At 48.0% G+C, this 23,074-nt stretch overlaps 1 protein-coding gene across 1 annotated transcript in view; it reads left to right on the top strand.

Annotated features, from left to right (window-relative positions):
* Window positions 1-533: 533 nt before the first annotated feature.
* Window positions 534-23,074, top strand: part of LOXL2 (lysyl oxidase like 2) — a 98,716-nt gene continuing 76,175 nt past the window's right edge. Inside the window, exon 1 of the mRNA XM_059072091.2 lies at window positions 534-780. The gene's annotated coding sequence lies outside the window, so the exon portion shown is untranslated. The remainder of the gene's footprint in view (window positions 781-23,074) is intronic.

The following is a 23,074-nucleotide window of genomic DNA, read 5'->3' as shown; positions in this document are numbered from 1 at the left end:
GTGGGGAAGGACCTGAGAGGTCACTGAATCCAAAGCCTTTAATTTACAAAGGAGAAAACAGACTCCCAGAGGAGAGAGAGAGGCTCGATCTGCTGGAAGAAAGGGGGCTGTTTGTAGTCACACCCGGAAAATGCTTTGCCCGTAGAGGAGAAACCCAGGAGAGGTAGAGGAAAGTATCTGAACTCTTTCAGTCATCAGTTTTTATTGAGCGTCTACTACGCGCCAGGCAGTGCTGGGCTCTCTGGATACAGAGATGGGTTAGGCACGACCCCAATTGCTGGTGGATAAGATCACCGAAGGGTTAAATTCCGGGAGCTCGGCGGTGGGGCGGGATGGGGGGTGGGGGTAGAGGAATCTCCCAGAGGAAAAACCCACTCCCTAGCCTCTCAGGCTCCGGAAACCTGGGCGAGAAAAGCCTGGGAAGGGCTGCCCCGCTGGCACGCAGCCTCCCCCGCACAGCCCCTCTGGCCAGGGGAGCTGCGGCTCTCGAATTACAACAAAAGGGGCGGGAGGCCGGGCCTGCTGCGGTGGCCGCCTTCAGGGAAGGGGGTGGGTCCGGGGAGGGGTTTGCGGTCCGACGCCGGTTAAAAGTACCGGGAAAAGGGTTGGGGAGCGACTCCAGCCCGCGGCTTCCTAAACTTGGAGGGCGGTTTCTCCAAAGGCCGGAGAAGTCGGCTCGCCCCCTCTGCTCCGGAAAGGGGCTCTGCGGCGACGGGCGCGGAGAGGGGCCGTCGTGGAGAGCCTGGCCCCAGCCGAACGAGTGCGCACCCCTGCTGACAAGTAAGAGAGCTGCCTGCGCCTCCTCCTCCCCACAGCGGTTCGCGGGAAAGCGGGGGTCCCGGTGGGGTCTCCAGGCTCCGCTCCTCGCGGGCCGCCTCTCAGCAGTGCTTGGGGTTCCCGGGAGCTGAGAGGCGGACACACAGAGCGAAGGCTCCTTACTCGGAGACGCGAGGACGTGCAGGCTAACGGGTCCCGCTCCCGACTCGGGCGGACACACCCAGCCCCGGGCGCCCCCCGGGAGCTGGGCGCTCGGTTCGTGGCTCGCCAGGGGCGCCTGTGACCAGACAGGACAGAGTCAGACGAGACCCGGTGCGTGCTAGGTGACTAGGAGGGTGCACCGTGGAGCCACGGACACCGGGGACTGCGCTGGTGCCAGGAGTTCTGGCTTTTGAGAATGCGGACCGCGCGGGGGACGGGGACGCACTGAGGTGTCTCCGGAGCTGTGGCTTTGGGGGTGTGGAGCGCACGGGGCTGGTGGGGGGGTGGGGAATGAGGGCTAGTGAACGAAGGAGCGCCCTGAGTCCGCTGGGCGGAGAGGCGCGGTCCGCACCTCAGGTATTCATTCCTGGCTGGTCAGGGTACCAGGAAACCTCTCCCGCCGATTATCAAGGGGAGGCCCTGGAGTACAAAAGAGCCAGCACAAGCTAACCCATGGATGGTCCACGCAGGATCGCCCCGGGGCTAATCCTGGTCTTAACGCTGATACTCCTGTCCTCAGCGCCCGCAACTTTCACGCAGGCGCTTTGAACACCGCGCTTCCGCCCCCACCCCAACCCGCCGCCCAGCCAACCCCCCATCTGGAGCCCTCTGGAGTAGCTGCCTGCCAGAGGTGTAGCTGTAAATCAGCACCGGAATAGAAATGATTGGAAGAAACAGGCGAGATTCCTACTTCGTCATCCCTCACCCAGCCCCGGGGAAGACCACCCAAAATCAGCGAGGGTGGGGCGGGGGGACGCGGCGAAACACCACGGGGGAGGGGACTGAACTTCTCCTGGCTAGGAACCGTCGAGTCCTGATGAGAGGAGAGAGAGGAATGAAAGTCAGAAACATGCCCCAAGTTAATTTCGTCCCCTGAAATCGTGGAACTGCGGAGATCTTCAAATCAGCCCAAGGGATTCTTTTTGCGGAAAGGGAAAAGGGCTGAAGCTCAAGGCTTCTAGGTCAGTCGGGGTGGAGACTCGAATCCGTATCCCCTCCTCCAGGCCCCGCTCCTACCCCACCGCTAGCCTGTCTGTCCCTGACCCCCGAAAGGCCGTTCGTCACCCTTGGTGGAATTATTTCGTTATTTATGGTGTATTGTGTACTTCATGGTCAGGGATGGGGCTTAGGACGAAGTCGAAGTGCTCATTTCCCTGGTCAGTTCCCAGATGAATGGCTGACTCCTTGGACTCTCCCTTGGCTAAATTATTCATCTCCCGCCCCCCCCCCCCTTTGTTCTGTTCCCCTTCCTGGTCCCTAGTATCTGTCCCTGGAGTGACCATCAAACCCATGTGTGTGCCTCTCCGTGACTTTGTGCTAAAAAGTAATTTGGTCTAAGACCACTTAGCCATTAAGTGGCGAAGTTGAATAGGAAACTTAAGCCTGAAGACAAAACATCCACTTGACGTTACAGGTTGGCTGACATTTTGGTGCATGGCGGATGGGAGAGGCTGCGAAGATGTTTTCATCTATCTCCTTCACAGCTGGGCTCCTTGCTTGGCCTCTCCTGGCCTTTTCCCAAATTCTTGTCCTCTGACCCCTGGATGACCAGTGAGTGTACAAGGGCCTTGTGAATGAGGCAGATTTTCTGTGCTTCTGGTGGTGACCATTAGTGAAGCTTTCTAGTGTCCTAGAAAATTCTACCCTGTTTATTTAAACATCATTTTTTTATTCGGAAAAATTTCAAATATAAACAATAGTAAGGAGAAGGCCCCCATATACTTCTCACTCAGCTTCAACAGTTATTGACATTTTGCCACACTTGCTTCATCTACCCCTTTCTTATTTCTTTTTCAGGGAAGTATTTTGAAGCAAATCCGAGACATAAAATCATTTCATTCTTACATATTTCAGTGTGACCTCTAAAAATATTAAATAACCATTATGCCGTTAATATACTTAAGAAAATTAACAATAATTCTTTGGTATCATCTAATACCTAGTCCATATTCAATTTTTTTCCCCAATTTTCCCCCAAATGTCTTTTTACAGTTGACTGGAGTTCTGTTGATTTGTATAATTTATGTTCATTGTATGTTATTCTTTTCAAACCACTTTTCTGTCCACGGTGTTATTTGATTCTTACAACTTCCCACTAAAGAGCAAGCTGGGTTTTTTTGTTTGTTTGTTTTGTTTTTTTTTGCGGTACATGGGCCTCTCACTGTTGTGGCCTCTCGCGTTGCGGAGCACAGGCTCCGGACGTGCAGGCTCAGCGGCCATGGCTCACGGGCCCAGCCGCTCCGCGGCATGTGGGATCTTCCCAGACCAGGGCACGAACCCGCGTCCCCTGCATCGGCAGGCGGACTCTCAACCACTGCGCCACCAGGGAAACCCGCGAGGTGGGTTTTGTTGAATTCATTTTACAGTTGAGTAAACTGGCCAACAGATAAGCTGTCCAGATGGCACAGTTGGTGACTGGGCTCGCCAGGACTTGACGCAGCATCCTTATTCCTGGGCAGTGGTGGTTCTGTTTCTCAGTGCTGCTCTTGGAATATAAGTTGTGCTCTGACACATTCATCCTGGCTCTGGCTTCATCCTGAGCTTACCACTTCCTAGACACCTGCTATCAGAAATCCCAGTGTAAACACTGAGTAATTGGCCATTTGGTGCTGGAGGTAAATCAGCTGCAAAGTCAGGAAGCCTGGGCTTATTTCCCAGCTTCTTGTAAAACTGTAGGAAAGCAACACACCTCTTGAGAACTCAGGGTGGCCCTCTCTGGACTAGGGGCCGTCATCCTTCTCCATTCTCTGCCTCCTAGTTGTGAAAGTAGGGTGAGCGAAATGACTGGAGTTGGAATTCCTGGAAGAGACAAAGGGCCCAGAAAGAAATCTCACTGAGAACAATTACCCCTCACTGATCATTGCCCAAGTATTCTGGCAGCTGGCATCTCTAGTTGGAGGCAGCTAAATTCTATGGCAGAGGAGAGGCTCCCCTCTGAGGTTCTTCATTTATGGACAACTTTGTTTATTCTGCCGTTGTCTGATGAGGATATAGGACACCAGAACTTTTTACTTTTAGCATTTTTACTACTTGTGTTTATTTGCTTTGGAAAGGGGTGATAATGAAGTCATTTTTACATCTTATTAAGGAGACTCATGAATTGGAATTCTCCTTCCTTGGCTGCCTGTGTGGGAAAAAGGAATCTCTTATGTACTGATGCCTAGATTTTCTGCTCTCATGTTCATCGCCCTGAAATAGACGTCGAATGAACAGACCTTCCACAAAACAGCCAGTTAGGGAGAGAGAAACTGGTTGTTCCAAACCCATTATTCAACCATAGGAACTCCAAAGGGTTACAAAGCATTACCCTTTAACCACACCATCCTCTGGCATCCATGAATTCTCTTCCCCCTCAGCTAACAGGCTGTCTCCATGGGGGTAGAATTTCTAGGAGATTCTGTCAGCAGCTGCTGTGGCTTCCTTCCTTTTACAGTTTTGGGAGCTTTAGGAGGTACAAGTTTCCCTCTCCTGGGGTTGCCTGCGTTCAGAAGGACAGCTTGTAAGGACTAGTGTTCATTTCCCTCTGGAGAAGGGCATTGTGGTCAGTCTGCATGTCAGTGTCACAGAGTCCCACCTGTGCTCCAGACCCAGGGGCCATGAGACCTCAGATGAAGTAGCTGCAGCCTGTCCCGCTCCAGACCCATAGAGCCAGCAGGACCGGCAATCGTGGGCCAGCAAAAAGGAAAGCCAACTTGATGCCCAGAGAGACAGATCCGCAGCAATGCACTACTTACCTTCTAAGTCTCTGCCCTGTCTAGGTCGAAGCGAGTCTTCAGACCTTCTCATCCTAGTCATTCGAGCTGTCCTCCTGCAGGAGGTGTGTGTGACCCGCCAGGAGCACAGCCCAGCCAGGTGTGCTGGCCCGTCTTCCCCCGCCACCAGCATCAGAGATGTCTTTAGGCACCAGAACCAGACTTTCAGAAAAGGAACTAGCTCGAGGGTGATAAAGCATGATGGTGACAGTTCAGATAAGATGTCCATCCAGAGTTTTAAAAACTCTTTTGTACTTCCCTTGGCAGAAAGAGTATACCCAGATAAGTGTGTGTGGTACATATGGGTGTAGAGGGAGAACGAGGTCAGCAGATGATGAGGATGTGATTAGGATCACAGTTAATAAGTTCTCCTTGGGCTTCCCTGGTGGTTCAGTGGTTGAGAGTCCGCCTGCCGATGCAGGGGACGCGGGTTCGTGCCCCGGTCCGGGAAGATCCCACATGCCGTGGAGCGGCTGGGCCCGTGAGCCACGGCCGCTGAGCCTGCGCGTCCGGAGCCTGTGCTCCGCAACGGGAGAGGCCACAACAGTGAGAGGCCCGCGTACCGCAAAAAAAAAAAAAAAAAAAAAAAATAAGTTCTCCTTGCCCAAGGCTTTTTGATCCATTCACTTGAAACACCTATAGTATTATAATATTGTAGGCGAATGATGATACATTTTCTCTTTAGTTTTTTCGTATTGGAACGTGATAGACAAGCAGACACGGCTGAACCCAGGGCTGTCCCATGGCAATGGCTCCCATATGTCTTTTTTGATGCATCGCCAACATGATGCTGAAAGCGTCTTCTGAAAAAATAACACCACTTTCCTATACAGCATATGCCTTATGAGACGATAACTTTTTTTTTCTTTTTGCGGTACGCGGGTCTCTCACTGCTGTGGCCTCTCCCGTTGCGGAGCACAGGCTCCGGACGCGCAGGCTCAGCGGCCAGGGCTCACGGGCCCAGCCGCTCTGTGGCACGTGGGATCTTCCCGGACCGGGACACGAACGCGTGTCCCCTGCATCAGCAGGCAGACTCTCAACCACTGCGCCACCAGGGAAGCCCCGAGACGATAATTTTTGTCGACGACTTGCGAACAGCTCTAATTTGCTCCGTTTCTTTGTTCTTCTTGAACTTGGGTCCATGAACAACCCCCACCCCCAGGCTTGTCCCTGGGGCACCACGGATGTCCCAAGATAAACTTAGCACAGCTTTCCAGAGTGCCTGCATGACTCATGACCTAGTAAGGAGGATATTTTTCTAATCATAAATGTAAAACTCTTCTAAAACAAACACAAATATAAATTTGAGTCAAGTACCTTTTTAAAGTACCCCTCTCCCCAGAATAACAGATGTAAGTAAAATGGCACCAAGCCTAAGTATACGACACTGGATGAACTTTCGTTTCATTTTATTGTGGTAAAATATACATAACATAACACTCACCGTTTTAACCAATTTTAAGTGCACAGTTCAGTGGTGTTACATACATTCACATTGTTGTACAAGCATCACCACCGTCTGTTCCAGAAGTTTTTCATCTTCCAGAAAGGAAACTCTGCACCCTTTAAACACTGACCCTCCATTCTCCCACCACCTTGGCAAGCCCCATTCTACTTTCTGTCTCTGTGATTTTGATAATTCTAACTACCTCATATAAATGGAATCATACACTGTTTGTCTTTTTGTGACTTGCTTATTTCACTTAACTTATCATCTTCAACTTTGTCTGTGTTGTAGCATGTGTCCGAATTTCCTTCCTTTTTAAGGCTGAATGATATCCCATTGTGTGTATATACCACATTTTGTTTATTCGTTCATCTGTCCACTTGGGTTGCTTCCACTTTTGTCTATTGGAAATACGCTGCTATGAACGTAGATGTACAAATACCTGTTCTGGATGAACTTTTACAAGATGAACATACCCTTGTAACAAGCACCTAGATCAAGAATAGGACATTACCCAGAGGGCACGGAATTAAAGGCAAAGCAGGAGATTCCAAATACATTTTATGCCTGCATGTGGCTGCTTCCACTACACCTCAGGGTCTTGGGAGTGGATGTTCATTTTGTCTACCATGAGATGGTTTAGAAGAGATTTTTGAAAAACACAATTTATAATCTGAGAGGCAGCAAGATTAGTTGTGAGATTTAAGCAACCTCTTTCCTTAAAATGTCTAGGGAAGATAAAGAACATATTTGGAATTGGCAGTTGCAGCCATATTAGGACATCACCACTAAGTATTATCCTTCCAGGCTCTCCCTGGGCCGAAGAGGTTTGCATCCACCTGGAGAACTCCTGCTCTTTTGTCAGCTTCTGCTGTATCGTGAGTTTCTTTCTTTTTTTTTTCTTTTGGCCTTGCCACACGGCTTGTGGGATCTCAGTTCCCCGACTAGGGATTGAACCCGGGCCATGGCAGTGAAAGCCTGGAATCCTAACCACTAAGCCACCAGGGAACTCCCTGGATCACAAGTTTCAAGCCATGAGTGAAAAATTCTGTGGCCACGTCCTGCCACAGAATAATTTAAAAAAAACTTGTAAGCTGCCTTGAGTTCAGATGCTCTGTCTGAGAGCACTCAACTAAACGTGAGGTTTAGGGACCATTTTAATGACTTAAGAAGAAAAATCTAAACTTCTGACGTCCATGAAACCCCGTGAGTTCTCTTAACCTTTTCACTGTTAATTTTCTTAAATTGATATTCCCCAGGTGTTTTTCCTTCAGGAGGCTCTCAAAGCCACACCCACCTCCCCCCCCCACTCTCAACCCCCTATGTCATCTGTTACCCCAACGTCATGACGTTGCAACGTCATGCTACCCCAGCATCTTCTTTGCCTGGAGAGTTGCTGGTTTCCTAACTGGACTCTTTTCCCTTGGTCTTAACCTGTGGGAAGCCATCCTTTATCCAAAAGCCACAGTGATCTTTCTAGAGCAGAGGTTGGCAAACTTTTTCTCTAAGAACCAGAGAGCCAATAGTTCAGACTTAACGGGTCCATACGATCTTTGTCGCAACTTGGCTGTTCTAGTGGGAAAGCAGCCATAGACAACAAGAAATGAGCATGGCTGTGTTCCAATAAAAGTTTATTTCTAAAAACTTCACAGACTTGGCTCAGGGGCTGTAGTTCACTGACTCCTGCTTTCAATCACAAATCTGCCCCCCTTGCCCTCCCACCCACCTATCCGTGCTCCTCATCCCCTGGAGGAAAACTCCAGATTTGTTGGCACGATATTCAAGTTTCCTCATGGCCCTCTGCTTGCTTCTTTCTCCAAGCTCACCTCTTCCAACTCTCCTCACCCCACCCACTCAGCCAGCCCTTCCACTTTTCATCTGGCAACTCTGAACCCCACGCAGGTCTCAGAACATCGTGTGTTATTTCAGACCTGCCTGGAATGAGCTCCCTTCTCCACCAGAGACCTGTCAAACTCCTACTTCCCTTTGAAACCTGCCCGGGTGTCAACTCTCTAAAGCTTTCCCTGTTCCTCATCTCTAATTGTAATCACTGCCTTCCCAGTTCCATTTCTGTACCAATTTCTGTACTCTTTTTGGTTCTCTAAATATACTGTGAACTCCTAGAGGGCAGAACCCATGTCAGATTCATCTTTGAATTCCAGTGCCTAATACAATGCTTGCCATGTAACAGATGCTTAGTAAGTAGATACTACTAAACTGAAGTGTCAGTTAAATATTCTTTTTTTTAATAGCTTAATTGAGATGTAATTCACATAGTATACAGTTCACCCATTTAAAGAGTTCAATTCAATGGATGTTGGTATATTCACAGATATATGCAACCATCACAAAGAGAAACCTGTATACTTTAGCCATTGCCTCTTCCTCCTCCCCTCCCCATTTCACCATGCCCTGAACATTCCCACTCTGTGGCCAGAAATAGACAGGACCAAGGTGGAATCTTTGGCCAGGGGCCAAATGGACCAGCCCTGGCCCAGCGTGGTGTCAGAGTCTGCATTCTTGTCTGAGGTGGTTCAGAAGGGCCCCCTTGTCTCCACCCACTTCCCTCATTCACTGAGCACCAAACCCATCCACCCAAGACAGCCTTCCTCCACAAAGGAATGTGTTCCGTGTGGGGCCAGAAGCAGCATCTGACCGCGGCTGGGGTTCTAAACAGCCACTAATCTACTTTCTGTATCTACATTGCCAATTCTGGGTATTTTATATAAAGGAATTATATGATATGCGGTCTTTTTTGTCTCACTTCTTTAATTCATATGATGTTTTGAAGTTTCACCCATGTAGTGGCATGTATCCACACTGCATTCCTTTTTATGACCCGATAATATTCCATTGTGAGGATACACCACGTTTTGTTTATCTGTTCACTGTTGATGGACAGCTGGGTTGTTTCTACCTTTTGGTGATAATGAACAGCACTGTTATGAATACTTGTGTACAAATTTCTGGTTGAACATTTGTTTTCAATTCTTTTGGGTATATAAGTAGGAGTGGAATTGCTGGATCATATGATAATACTTTGCTTAACGTTTTGAGGAACTGCCAAACTGTTTTCCACAGTGGCTGCACCATTTTATATTCCATCCAGCACTGTATGAGGCTGCCAATTTCTCCACATCTTCACCAACACCTACTTTTCCCCACTTAAAAAAAAATTATAGCCATCCTAGTGTGTGTGAAGAGGTATCTCATAGTGGTTTTAATTTGCATTTCTCTAATGACTAATGATCTTAAGCATGTTTTCATGTGCTTGTCCGTTATTTGTATGTCTTCTTTGGGGAAATGTCTATTCAAGTCCTATGCCCATTTTTAAATTGGACTGCTTGTCTTTTGTTATTGAATTTTAAGTTTTTATATATCCTGGATACTAGACCTTTGTCAGATATACGATTTACAAATATTTTGTCCCATCTATGGGTTGTCTTTTCACTTTCTTGATAATTTTTTTTTTCTCGGTTCACATCACATTTACTCAACATTTATTCTGTGCTGGGCCCAGGGGATCCAGAGGTGTATCTGATTCACAGTCTTAGGAGAGAGACAGATATGCAAACAGTACAAAAAATAATTGATCACTACACCCTTTTGCTACCCCCACTGCTGCTGCTCTGGTTCATGAAGCATCTTGATAGTGTCCTTTGATGCACAGAAGTTTGTCATTTTTATGAAGTCCAATATAGGTATTTTTCAATTTGTTGCCTGTGCTTTTGGTGTCGTATCTTAGAAGCCATCGCCAAACCCAATGTCATGAATATTTACCCCTGTATTTTATTCTAAGGGTTTTAAAATTTTAGCTTTTATATTTAGGTCTTTGGTCCATTTTGAATTAATTTTTGTAAATGGTGGGAGGTAAGGGTCCAACTTCTTTCTTTTACATGTGGCTATGCAGTTACTCCAGCATTATTTTTTGAAAAGAGTATTCTTTCCCCATTGAATGGTCTTGGTACCCTTGTCCAAATCAATTGATCATAGATATATGAGTTTATTACTGGACTCTCAGTTCTATTCCATTGATCTATATGCCCGTCTTTGTGCCAGTACCACCCTGTCTTGATTACCATTGCTTTGTAGTACCTTTTGAAATCGGGAAGTGTGAGTCCTCCCACTTTGTTCTCCTTTCTCAGAATTGTCTTGGCTCTTCTGGGTCCCTTACAATTCCTTATGAATTTTAGAATCAGCTTGTCAATTTCCGTGGAAAAGTCAGTTGGGATTGTGATAAGGATTGTGATGAATCTGTAGATCAATTTGTATTCTCATCTTAACAATATTAAGTCTTCCAATCCATGAACATGGAATTTGAAAAATTTATTTAAATCCTCTTTAATTTCTTTCAACAATGTTTTATCATTCACTGAGTATAAATTTTGCATGTCTTTTGTTAAGTTTATTCCTAAGTATTTTATTCTTTTTGATGCTATTGTGAATGGCATTATTTTCTTAATTTAATTTTTGGATTGTTCTTTGAAGGTGTGTCCACACAGTTAATCTTTGTATATTGATCTGATATCCTATAACCTTGCTGAATTCTTTTATCAGTTCTAATAGTCTTTTAATATATTCCTTAGGATTTTTTATATATACATATCAGTAGATGCTTAAACACAGAGTTGAAGCTTAGTGGATGTCATGATAAGGAAAGTGGAGGCACCCTGTAAAATTGCCAGTGGGAGGCATGCCGTGTTTGGAGATGCAATAAAATATTAGAATCATTCTAGAAGGAGGTCCAGAAAAGGCTTGTGATCAGCACCAGTGACATGGGTCAGCTCCAAACGTAGCTGAGAAAGTCTGCCTCCTCAGTAAGAGCAAGAACTTGAAGCTCTCTGTGTATATGCCACTACTCTGTGGATGTCAGTATCTTTTTAAAAAAATTTATTTATTTAATTTATTTTTTACTTTTAGCTGCGTTGGGTCTTCGTTGCTGTGCGTGGGCTTTCTCTAGTTGCAGCGAGCAGGGGCTACTCTTCGTTGCGGTGCGCAGTCTTTTCATTGCGGTGGCTTTTCATGTTGCAGAGCACGGGCTCTAGGCGCGCGGGCTTCAGTAGTTGTGGCTCGCGGACTCTAGAGCGCAGGCTCAGTAGTTGCGGTGCACGGGCCTAGCCGCTTCGCGGCATGTGGGATCTTCCCGGACCGGGGCTCAAACCCGTGTCCCCTGCATTGGCAGGTGGATTCTTAACCACTGCACCACCAGGGAAGCCCCTGGATGTCAGTATCTTGACACAGTACCAGCTGGCGTTGCGAGCTGAGCCTGGTCAGTTCTGGTGAGGTGGTGGTTGTTAACTGCTGCTATTACTCACTGGGCTTCTGGAAGGGCTTCCAATGCTTCTATGGACAGCTGAATCCCAGATCATAGGCTCTTAACAAGCTTTAGAACAGCACTCCTGCCCCCTCCCCTGGGTCACCAGACATTTCTAGACAAGCCAAAGATGTGGCCATGGCCTCTGTACCAGCTGCTCCTTCCTTCACTGCGCCCTGGGGTCTATTTCTCATTGAAGGGGCTCAGGCCTGAAGAACTAGCTGTTGGTTCAGGTTGCATTGCTTGGAGGGGAGCTTGGCCTGGAAGCTTCTGGAGATACAGAAGGTGTCTAAAGCCATGGTTGAGTCCTGCTGTGGCTAGCGCTCCCTGAGGCATGAAGAGGGAGGGCTTGGGGAGGATGTCACTTAAGGACTGAGCTCCTTGGCCGTTTTGAGGATCCATCTCTTAGAACAGCTAGTTTGGGGAATTCCCTGGTGGCCCAGTGGTTAGGATGCTGTGCTTCCACACTGCAGGTTCAATCCCTGGTTTGGGAACTAAGAGCCCACAAGCCATGCTGCGTAGCCAAAAAAAATAATTTAAAGAAAAGCTGGTTTGTACATTCCCTCCATCCCAGGACTCCCCCCACTTCCCCCCACCTCGTATGCTCCTCTTACCCCCAACTGTCTGAGCCCCTCTCTACCTCAGTGTCTGTGCCTGGACCAGCCCTCAACACCCCGTTTCCAGAGATTTGCATGCAGTGACGCCATCCCCAACTACAGTTCCTCCCCTGGAAACAAGACAATGCAATGATTGGATTACTTGACAAATTGGCACACCATTCTCCACTGCCTGCCTTTTATGAATTTTAATAGCACCTTCAAAGTAGCACAGAAATTTGGACCAATTTGGCTACTGACTGTTACCTCTGAGAAACAGTGTGTCTGAGACTGTGTATGTGTTGGGGGTCAGGGAGGGGTGGGAGGATGGTTAAAATCTGTTACCCAAGTGCCGTGCTAAGAGTGGTCGATGGGTGGGAATTCCCTGGTGGGAATTGGAGTCCTGGTTAGGACTCCAAGCTTCCCTTGCAGGGGGCCTAGGGTTCAATCCCTGGTTGGAGATCCCACAAGCCTCCTGGTATGGCCAAAAAAAAAAAAAAAGAGTAGCTGAAGAGTGGTTGCTGGGTTAAGTGACACTCCTCCTGGAATTTTTCCAGGTTGTTGTGGATTTTATAACTATAATAGTTACCACTCATTGAACACGGCTGAGCCAGTCACTGACTGTCCTGGGCACTTGATACATTTTATGGAACCCACTAAAACAGGGGTCCCCAACCCCTGGGCCACCGACGGGTACCTGTTAGGAACCGGGCTGCACAGCAGAAGGTGAGCGGCAGGCGAGAGAGAGAAGCTTCATCTGTATTTACAGCCGCTCCCCATCGCTCGCATTACCGCCTGAGCTCCGCCTCCTGTCAGATCAGCAGTGGCGTTCGATTCTCATAGGAGCGCGAGCCCTACCGTGAACGGCGCATGCGAGGGATCTAGGTTGTGCGCTCCTTATGAGAATCGAATGCCTCATGATCTGAGGTGGAGCTGAGGCGGTGACGCTAGTGCTGAGGAGCGGCCGCAAATACAGATCATCGTTAGCAGAGAGGTTTGCCTGCACAGAGACCATAATAAATCAGTTGCTTGCAGACTCACATCAAAACCCTAGCAGTGAGTGGCAAGTGAAAACAAGCTCAGGGCTCCCACTGATTCTGCATTATGGTGAGTTGTATAATGATTTCATTATATATTACAATGGAATAATAATAGAAATAAAGTGCACAGTAAATGTAATGTGCTTGAATCATCCTGAAATCATCCCCCCGACCCCCGGTCCGTGGAGGAACTGTCTTCCATGAAACCGGTGCCTGGTGCCAAAAAGGTTGGGGACCTCTGCTCTAAAACCCTAAGACCCTTCTGTGTTTGCAGAAGCCAGATTTGAACCTGGGACCACTCTCAGATGCCAGCACCATGTTCTTTCAATGACTATATGTTATCCTGTAGCCAAACCGTAGCTCCATTTTTCTAGGGCTTGGGGGGGGGGGGGCTAATTTGCATCCGATGGGCTCCCCACCTCACTCTGCTTCCTCTGCCTTCAAGCAGTAGCACTGATTTTGGATTTCCCCTGCCCCTTCTTTATGGGCTACAAGCTGTAGAGATAAGATGTGTCTCTTGGGGGCCCTGGGGACTTCCCTGGTGGCGCAGTGGTTAAGAATCCGCCTGCCAGTGCAGGAGACAGAGGTTCGAGCCCTGGTCCGGGAAGATCCCACATACCGCGGAGCAACGAAGCCTGTGCGCCACAACTACTGAGCCCGTGCTCTGGAGCCCACGAGTCACAACTACTGAGCCCGTGTGCCACAACTACCAAAGCCCGCGTGTCTAGAGCCCGTGCTCCGCAACAAGAGAAGCCACCGCGATGAGAAGCCCGCGCACCACAACAAAGAGTAACCCCCGCTCACTGCAACTAGAGAAAGCCTGCGTGCAGCAACGAAGACCCAACACAGCCAAAAATAAATTAAAAATAAATAAAAATTTTTTAGAAAGATGTGTCTCTTACAGACACTATATATTTATTTGGCTTTTGCTTTCCCATTCAATCTGAGAGTCTCCAGTGGCACATTTTGAAGTGTTTGAAATTGTACCTTCATCCTCCCCAGGAAACAGCCTGGTCAGAATGAGATTCCACCCAGAGGCAGCGATGGATTGTGGGGAACCCCAGTCGGTCACAAAAAATTATGCCTGACAAAGGTCTCTTTCTGGAGGCTGAAAAAAATTCAGTTTTGTTTGCCTACCTCTGGCCATTTCACCATGCCCTGAACATTCCCACTCTGTGGCCAGAAATAGACAGGACCAAGGTGGAATCTTTGGCCAGGGGCCAAATGGACCAGCCCTGGCCCAGCGTGGTGTCAGAGTCTGCATTCTTGTCTGAGGTGGTTCAGAAGGGCCCCCTTGTCTCCACCTACTTCCCTCATTCACTGAGCACCAAACCCATCCACCCAAGACAGCCTTCCTCCACAAAGGAATGTGTTCCGTGTGGGGCCAGAAGCAGCATCTGACCGCGGCTGGGGTAGCCTCTCCCGTGTGCTCTGGGCCGTGAATGAGGACCATTCATCACTCCTGCTGGTCGAGCAGGAATCCCCTGGCAGGCGGCAGGGGGAGGGTCTGATGGAGGAGAGAGCCCCCATCCCTCCCCTGACCCCATAGCTGAATGCTGACATCTGGCAGAGACATCAAGGGGACCGTTCTGTCTGGGTGAAAGAATCCAGCTGAGTTCTACGCTCCACTGTTCTTTGACACTAAGCAAGTGGCTTTTGCATCCAGGGCCACTGCTTCTGGCTGGGGAGCCGCATGGTTGCTGATGTGATGTTTCCCCCTGGGGTCAGCAGGCCAGTTCCTGGGGGCTCCAGAGCACAAGATGTGGAGCAAGAGCTGGGCAGAAGAAATCACTGCCCTACCTACCAGGGCCCTGAGAAAGGGCGAGGCCAGTCACGCAAAGCTGGAGCCTGAGGGAGACCCGTTTTAGGTGGTTCTGTGCCCCAGACAGTCATGTTGGTGGGTGGATGGGAGGAGTTAAGGAGATCAGCTTTTGGTCAGAGCAGTGCTTTTTGCTAAAAGCGCTAAACGTACAAATAGTGTAGAATTTTTACAATGTGTTTCCACCCCCTTATGCATGTCTTTGTTATTGACTAGGAAATAGTTGGTCTTGTTGGGCATTTTTTTGACACTCAGGTGTCAGTGATAAGAGGCCGAGGTCTGTCGTATTCTTTAAGAATGCATTGGGGGGCTTCCCTGCTGGCGTAGTGGTTGAGAGTCCGCCTGACGATGCAGGGGACACGGGTTCGTGCCCCGGTCCGGGAAGATCCCACATGCCGTGGAGCGGCTGGGCCCGTGAGCCATGGCCGCTGGGCCTGCGCGTCCGGAGCCTGTGCTCTGCAATAAGAGAGGCCACAACAGTGAGAGGCCCGTGTACCGCAAGAACAAACAAACAAACAAACAAAATTAAACCACTGGACCACGCTACTTAGTGGCAATGGGAGGTGATGGCACGTGCAGCCCATTCTTTGTGGAGGACGAATGTGCAAGCTGCCTGAAGGGGCCGCTGAATGTAGGGGCTGCTCGAGGCCCTTGGGGAAGGTGAGCTGATTCTGGCTGATGGTTTTCAGGAAAGCCTGGGATTTAAGTCCTGGGGATGTGAAGGAATTCTTTCCCCATGTCTCCCAGACACCCCCTGGGTGCCACAGGGCTTCTTGTCGGCAGAGCTTACACTAGTATCAACTGTGTGAACTTGTAGCCTTAAATGGATTGAATTGAACATAAGAATGTCCTCAGCTGCTTAGCCAGGAGCCCAGTGAGAAAATATCGGGAGAGAGAACTTACCACTTTCTGACAAGCCACGGTCACAGCTGATTCCTTCTAGCGCTCTTATTCTTGTTAGTCAAATACTGAGGTCCTTGGGCATCTTGCCTTGAGCCCTGTAATCATGACCCACTCCTCAGCTAAACCGTGTGAAGAATTAAGTACTTCTGCCACAGTTCTTCCCGGACTTCACTGACAGGCAGTTTTAACAGAAGACTCTGCAAGATCGGTCATCCTCTTGTGGAACTTTGCATGCCTGCAGAGGGTTGGTGAAACCCGGGCTTCGTTTGGTATGTGTGAACCAGCTACAGAAATGTTCTGCTGACTCAGTGGCTTGTGTTCAGGGTAGAGGAGGTTCCTAGAGTTTCTGTGATGGATGGTGGTGCAACCTCACTGGCGTAGACTCTTGGGCTGTTGATGACCTTGGAGGTGTTCCTAGGTGAAAGCTGAGAACAGATCTCCCCATCGTCTAAAAACTCTCCCAACTATGGTATCAGTTAGATGTCTCCACCAGAATTTTTGATTTCTTTAGTGAAATCAAAATCTCTGACTGAGAACTGATAGAGCAGGTGTGAAGAGGGGAAATGTGACTTCCATCAATCCAAATGTCATCAAATGTCCAGAAGAGTAGAGGGAGAATTTACCATATTTGTTTATGAATAGGCACCAAAAAAAGGTAAGAGACATAGCATACTTCTGTTTGTTTGTTTTGGGTTTTTTTTTTGTCTTATTCAAATTAAAATTCAGGCTTTTCTTTGCTTTTGTTTTTAATCTTTTGGATCCTAGTGCATTTCTTAATGAAACTAAAATCCTTTGACCCAAAGCAATTTTCTCAAGGATATTGGTCCTGGGCAACGCTTGATATACCAGAGTGTGCTTGCTCAGCGACAGAGATAAGAACAATTAGTCAGTAAAGGTAGCAGTTCTGGTATCTGGCTGCCTGGGTGAAAATCCCAGCTTGATTACTTTTTTTTTTTCTTTTTTTTTTTTACAGTATGCGGGCCTCTCACTGTCGTGGCCTCTCCCGTTGCGGAGCACAGGCTCCGGACGCGCAGGCTCGGCAGCCATGGCTCACGGGCCCAGCCGCTCCGCGGCATGTGGGATCCTCCCGGACCGGGGCACGAACCCGCGTCCCCTGCATCAGCAGGCGGACTCTCAACCACTGCGCCACCAGGGAAGCCCTGATTACTTTTTAGCTGTAGCTTTTCTGTCCCTTGGGTTTCCCTCAGGGAAATACAGATGCTGATAGTACCTCTCTCAGAGGGTTGCCTGGAACTGTTACCATCCAGTATGGCAGCCACGACCACATGGGGTCACCGAGCACTTGAAATGTGTTAGTCCAAATTGAAATGTGCTGTCAGTGTAAAGTACACCCCAGAGTGCAAAAAGTTAGTACAAGAATGCAAAATAATCTCAATAATTTTAAATCGATTACATACTGAAATGATAATATTGGGGATATATTGGGTTAAACAAAATATATCTTTAGCCTTAGTTTCTCCCATTTCATTTTACTTTTTTAATGTGGCTATCAGAAAAGTTTAAATTACACATGTGGTTTGAATTATGTTTCTATTGGGAAACGCTAGTCTAGACTAGAGGATTAAATGGGTTCATACCTATAAAGCACTTTTCACACAGTCATTGATACAGAATGAGTCATCAATAAATATAGGATTTTTAAAAAATCTAACTTTTTCATTAACAGAATCCCACCTTCATTGCCAGCTCATGTGGTATCCAGGCTGTGGTATGAAAGCAGAGGTCATCCTTTAGAATGGGGGAGGGGAGGGGAATTGAATACATAAATTAGGTATAGAATAAAAAAGTCTATACGTCCTCGGTGGGGGGAATTACGTGGAAGGGCTTACCACAGTCCTTGCATCATAAAACTACTGGACCCCCAAAAGTAGAGCACATTTGCCTCCCAGCACCTTCTAAGAGACTGTTCTGCTGAAAGATGGAGCTTCGTAAGCCGCAAGCCTTCCTTTTGCCCTCCTGCGGCCGGCGTCTATTTGGAAATGGCCTCAGAAGGGGCAGTGGGCCCTGTGGGCCCTGCAGACACTGCAGGGCCCCCATTCTCCCCTCTGAGTAGCAGCAGGTGCTCACTGCCTTGGGCCTTGATGGGCCCTTAGGCAGTGTCCAGCCCGGGTTTAGGGACTTATCCTTTGGGGCACACACTGGCGTGTGTGTCGCGAGATGGCACATCTCCCAGGAAATCAGCTGTGTTGGGCTGGGATCATGCCTCACTGCCTCTACTAGGTCCAACCTTATAACCCATGACTCTTGTCTAGACACAAGCATTGATTCTGTGTTGGGGTGAGATTTTATGATCCCAGGCGATCTTCACTTCCCATAAAGTACCCCAGTGTCTGCCTACCCCCTTTACAACACAGAGTGCATTTCAGAGGCACCCAGGTCAGCAGATCTGAAGGGCATGTGGAAGGTCCACCTACCCACCAAAACCCTATTGCTCTTACTTCCAACATTGTACAATATGTAAAATTCAACTATTAAAATTCATATCTAGTGTTGCCTTTCCAATGACACCTACCCTGACCACACTTTAAAAATATAACCTCCCTCCTCCTTACCCTTGGCACTCTCTTACGCCCTTATGCTACACTATTTTTTCATTATTCTGAAGCTTTTATCGCTAACATATTATTTTACTTATGCACTTTGTTTCTTGTTTATTGTCTGATTTTCTTTTTGATTGTAAGTCACAAATACAGTGATCTTTACTGAAAAAAAAATTCATATCTAGGAATTCCCTGCTAAAACATAAAAGTTCCCTCTTCATAGAAAAGTCACAGATTTACTCCTTCATGTGTTAAATTTCTTAATACAATAAATTAATAAGGAATGGATTTATTGGCTCGCTTTCCTATGCAATGAGGTCAGAAGGAAAAGGCCATTTTGAGAAGGTGTGACGATTTGAATAGGAATTTATATTTATTCATTCAATTAATATTTGCCGAGTGCCTACTGGGAACAAGGCTCAGGGGTTCAGAAGTGACAGGAAGGAAAGAAGAAAACTAATGTGAATGAAGCCATGCTGTGTGCCAGGGACTTCCACGTTATCTCATGTAATCATCACATATACACCTGCAAGGAAGCTTATTTCCATGATCAGAAGAGGAAATCCAGGCTCCAAAAGTACCCCCAAATCTGTAGAGCTTGGAAGTGGTAAAGTCAGGATTCAGACCCTTGTGTTCTGATTCCAAGACACCCAACATCGTCTCTCCAGGGAGCCAAGGTGCCAATAGGCACAAGGAGGAAGGGTTGCTGAGGGACAAGAAGACCCATACAATGGAAGATGAGGGAGCCATGGGCCCCTCCATCCACTTCACTTTTAATAGCCCTTTGACCTGTGATCAAGCGGTAGAGCTTATTTTAAAACCATCCTGAGGATGGGTCTACTTTGAGCTATCCTACCCTGTTACTGTCCAACCGGTTTTTAATAAGCGCCCAACATGTGCCAGGCACCGTGCTAGGCCCGGGGCCCAGCCGAGACCCCCATCACCGACAGCACCGGCTCCGCGTGAGCGATGTGAGCAGAGAGGGGGGACATGCGCTCCCACGGAGCCTGGCCTGCTTCAAGGGGCGCCGGCTCCAGCGCGGCTGCAGCGGGGCCGGGAAGCCTAGGCGGCCGAGTCAGCGCACGGTCCCCGCTCAGGGACCCTGGTCACCCGAAACGCCCTCGCGGGCTCACGTGTGCCGCGCACCCCGGGCCGCGTGCGGCCGCTGCCTGGGCTTGAGGACACCCCGGCTCCGCGGCCGCCGGCGCTGGGAAGGGAGGGGAGCGGGGACGCAGAGCGCGGCGGCCGGATCGCGAAGGGGCTGCCAGCCCGGGGCCACTTGCCTGCTCCCGATAGGGGCGCCGGTCTCCGTCCCCGCAACTGGGGACGCCCGGGGGGGCTCGGTTCTAAACCGGGTCATCAGGCTGCCAAACAGTCTTGTCACGGGACGCGCTGCAGCGGGGGCCACAAGCAGGGGGACCACCCTGGACGGATTCCCCTCCAGGCCACCCTCGCCTCCAGCAACTAGAGTCTCCTGCCGAGAAAGGGCTGAACTGGAGTTCAAGTGCAGAAAGGAAACTGGCGCCTGGGAGGAGCGGGCGAGGCCTCTGGTCTGCAGTGGGTGGCAGCCCACCGCGGGACAGGGGGTCGGCGGTGGGTGGAGCCCCAGGGCATTTTGCTCTCCATCCTCCGCAGCTCTGCTTTGGACGTTGGCAATTTTTCCCTCCTGAGGGATGGATGGATGCCAATGTGAAAAATGAATGTTACAATGCAATAAGGGAAAGACATATAATAGTAAGAGGATTTTAAAAAAACATGTAGAGATAATTTCCCCCAAAAAAGAAATACAGGTGGCCAATAGAGCCTGAAGAAAAAAAAGGTCAACCTCACTAGTAGCAAAAGTAATGTTGGTTAAAACAGAATACCTGGGCTTCCCTGGTGGCGCCGTGGTTGAGAATCCACCTGCCGATGCAGGGGGCACGAACCCGTGTCCGGGAAGATCCCACATGCCGCGGAGCGGCTGGGCCCGTGAGCCATGGCCGCTGAGCCTGTGCGTCCAGAGCCTGTGCTCCGCAATGGGAGGGGCCACAACAGTGAGAGGCCCGCATACCACAGAAAAAAAAAAAAAGAAAGCAGAATACCTTTTATCCCCCCTGCTTATCAGATGGAGAAAGGTCTGAAAGCATGGTCATAGCTAGAATTTTGAGGTTTGGGGGAAATCTACATACTTCAGGCCGACGTGTACCCTAGCACAGTCCTTCCGGAGGCAGTTAATATAGTTTTGCAGAAGCGTTCACTTTTCACCAGCCCTTTGACCCAGCAATTTTGCCTTTAGGAATTTATCCCAAGACTGTGGAAAATTTTAGCTACAGGGATATTCATTTCAACTATGTGAATAGCAGTAAAAAATTTACTGGTAAGATTATTCAATCTTATGGTGCATCCATAAGATTGAATACTATGTAATAAAAACCTTGTAAAAGTCAATGAGGCATGATGTTTGCAATATACTGGTAAATGTGAAAAGCAGTTTACAAAACAGTATATAGAAAATTATTCTAAGTCTTAAGAGGAAATATATTTGTACAGAAAAAAGGCTGGAAAGGGTGTACACCAGAGTCTTGACAATCATTCTCTCCAATAGGGGTATTGCAAATTCTTTTCTACTTTTTACTTGTTTGTGTTCTCCAGATTTGTATCACCAGGTTGTATAACTTTTGCAATAAGAAAGATAAAACCATAAAAGTTATTTTTAAGAAAAAAAGAGAAGCATCTGGGTCTAATATTTTACAATTCCCCAGAGTAGAGAGTAGGAGAAGCCCCACAAAGGAAGCAAAAAATTCAGGAGCATTTTTGTAGGAAAGATTTAAGAGTTGAACACTAGCCATTCCCACAGATTGGAGAGTCCGAGAAGATGGGTGGAGCAGTTTATAGATATGCAAATCCAGAGATTACGATTTCTTCTTAAAAAGTTACAGAACCACATACTTTTTCCGTTTCTTTTTGAGATGTGAATAGACAATCTGCAGGCCTCTGTAGCTCTCGCATGAGGGGGAGCTTGGGAGATGGTAAGAAAATGCTGGACTGGGGCTCTTAGAGCACAGAGGTGAAGGTGAAGGACACAGGTCAGCCTGCTGCCCTCGTTCAGAGCCTGCCTTGCCACTTAACCAACAGTGCAACCTGAGGCAACTTGCTGAAACTCTCTGTGCCTTGATAATAATGGTGTTTGCCCCATTAAGTGAATTAATACGGCAGAATATTGAGAATCATGTGTTTAAACATTAAATCATGTGTACATTTTAAAATGTACCCAAGGGCTTCCCTGGTGGCGCAGTGGTTGAGAGTCCGCCTGCCGGTGCAGGGCACGCGGGTTCGTGCCCCGGTCCGGGAGGATCCCACATGCCGCAGAGCGGCTGGGCCCATGAGCCGTGGCCGCTGAGCCTGCGCGTCCGGAGCCTGTGCTCTGCAGTGGGAGAGGCCACAACGGTGAGAGGCCCGTGTACCGCAAAATAAATAAATAAATAAATAAATAAATAAATAAATAAAATGTACCCAAGATTTGTTTTAATCAGGTGTGGAAAGACACAGACACAGAAATGACCGTCATGGAGGAAGAAGATTATAGTCACAGATCCCTAGAGACAAGGAGGTCTGGCACACCATGCAGGGCCACATGAAGAAGCACCAGGGTTGATCAGAGGCAGGAGAGAGGGGAAAATGTGGGCAGGAGACATCTACTATGGCAGTCACAGTAAGCAAGCTAATCAGGTTAAGGATTGGTTAGTTGAATAATTTCACCTCTCTCTGGGACATAGGGACCATCTCTACTTATCTGGTACCTGGCCTTAGAGTGATTAGGGCAGGGGGTTAGTGGCCCAGAGTGTGAGATCTTGAGAATGGAAATAGTTGGGAAGGTATAGCTCTGGACTGATTGGTTTGCACATGGAGAGTACACTTGTGGATGAGTCCTTTATCGTCTCTAAGAATTAACCAGCAGGTGGGTAGTGTAGTTTCTGAGTAGCCTTTCTCCAGAGTCAGTATAGACCCCAGATATCAAAACAGCAGAAACACAGAAAATAAAAAGGCATGATTCATACACAGTGCCTGCATAGAGGAGGCACTTTATAATGTTAGCTTCATATTGGTTGTAGCTCTGTCACTCTGTGGGACCTTTGGCAAGTCATGGACCCTTCTGTCTTAAATTTCTGCCAGATGAGGATATAGACACTGGCTACAAGAGGAAAAACTTTCCTGAGTTCAAAGTCAGGCCACCTGGCTTAGCTGGTTTAATCCATGAATATTCACTGATTTCCTGTAGGCAAACCACAGCTGGAACATGAATGCCCTGTCAGTGCCTATTAGAACCATGGCAAGAGCATGTCTACTTTACCCACGTGAGGACTAATGTGTAGCAGGAGCTCAATGAATGTTTATTGAATGAGTAAATCAATTTGATACTGTGACCTCAATGCAAATTAATAGAAATAGACTTTTTTTCCTTTTACATAATTTCCAAATATTGGGGGATTCTCTGGTTATTCTTTTATGATTGGTGTACAGCTTAATTCTACTGTAGTCAGGGAACACATTGTGTGTGATTTCATTATATGTGGTGAGACTTGCTTTATGACCCAGCTTAGGGTCCATTTGGGTAAATCTTGCATGTGGACTTGAAGCAAGTCTGTCTTCTGAGTCCAGTTGATAGAAACTTGTCAATGAGGTTG

Source organism: Kogia breviceps, chromosome 8 (assembly GCF_026419965.1).
Source record: "Kogia breviceps isolate mKogBre1 chromosome 8, mKogBre1 haplotype 1, whole genome shotgun sequence".
Taxonomy (NCBI): domain Eukaryota; kingdom Metazoa; phylum Chordata; class Mammalia; order Artiodactyla; family Physeteridae; genus Kogia; species Kogia breviceps.
This window is presented reverse-complemented; position numbering and strand designations above follow the sequence as displayed.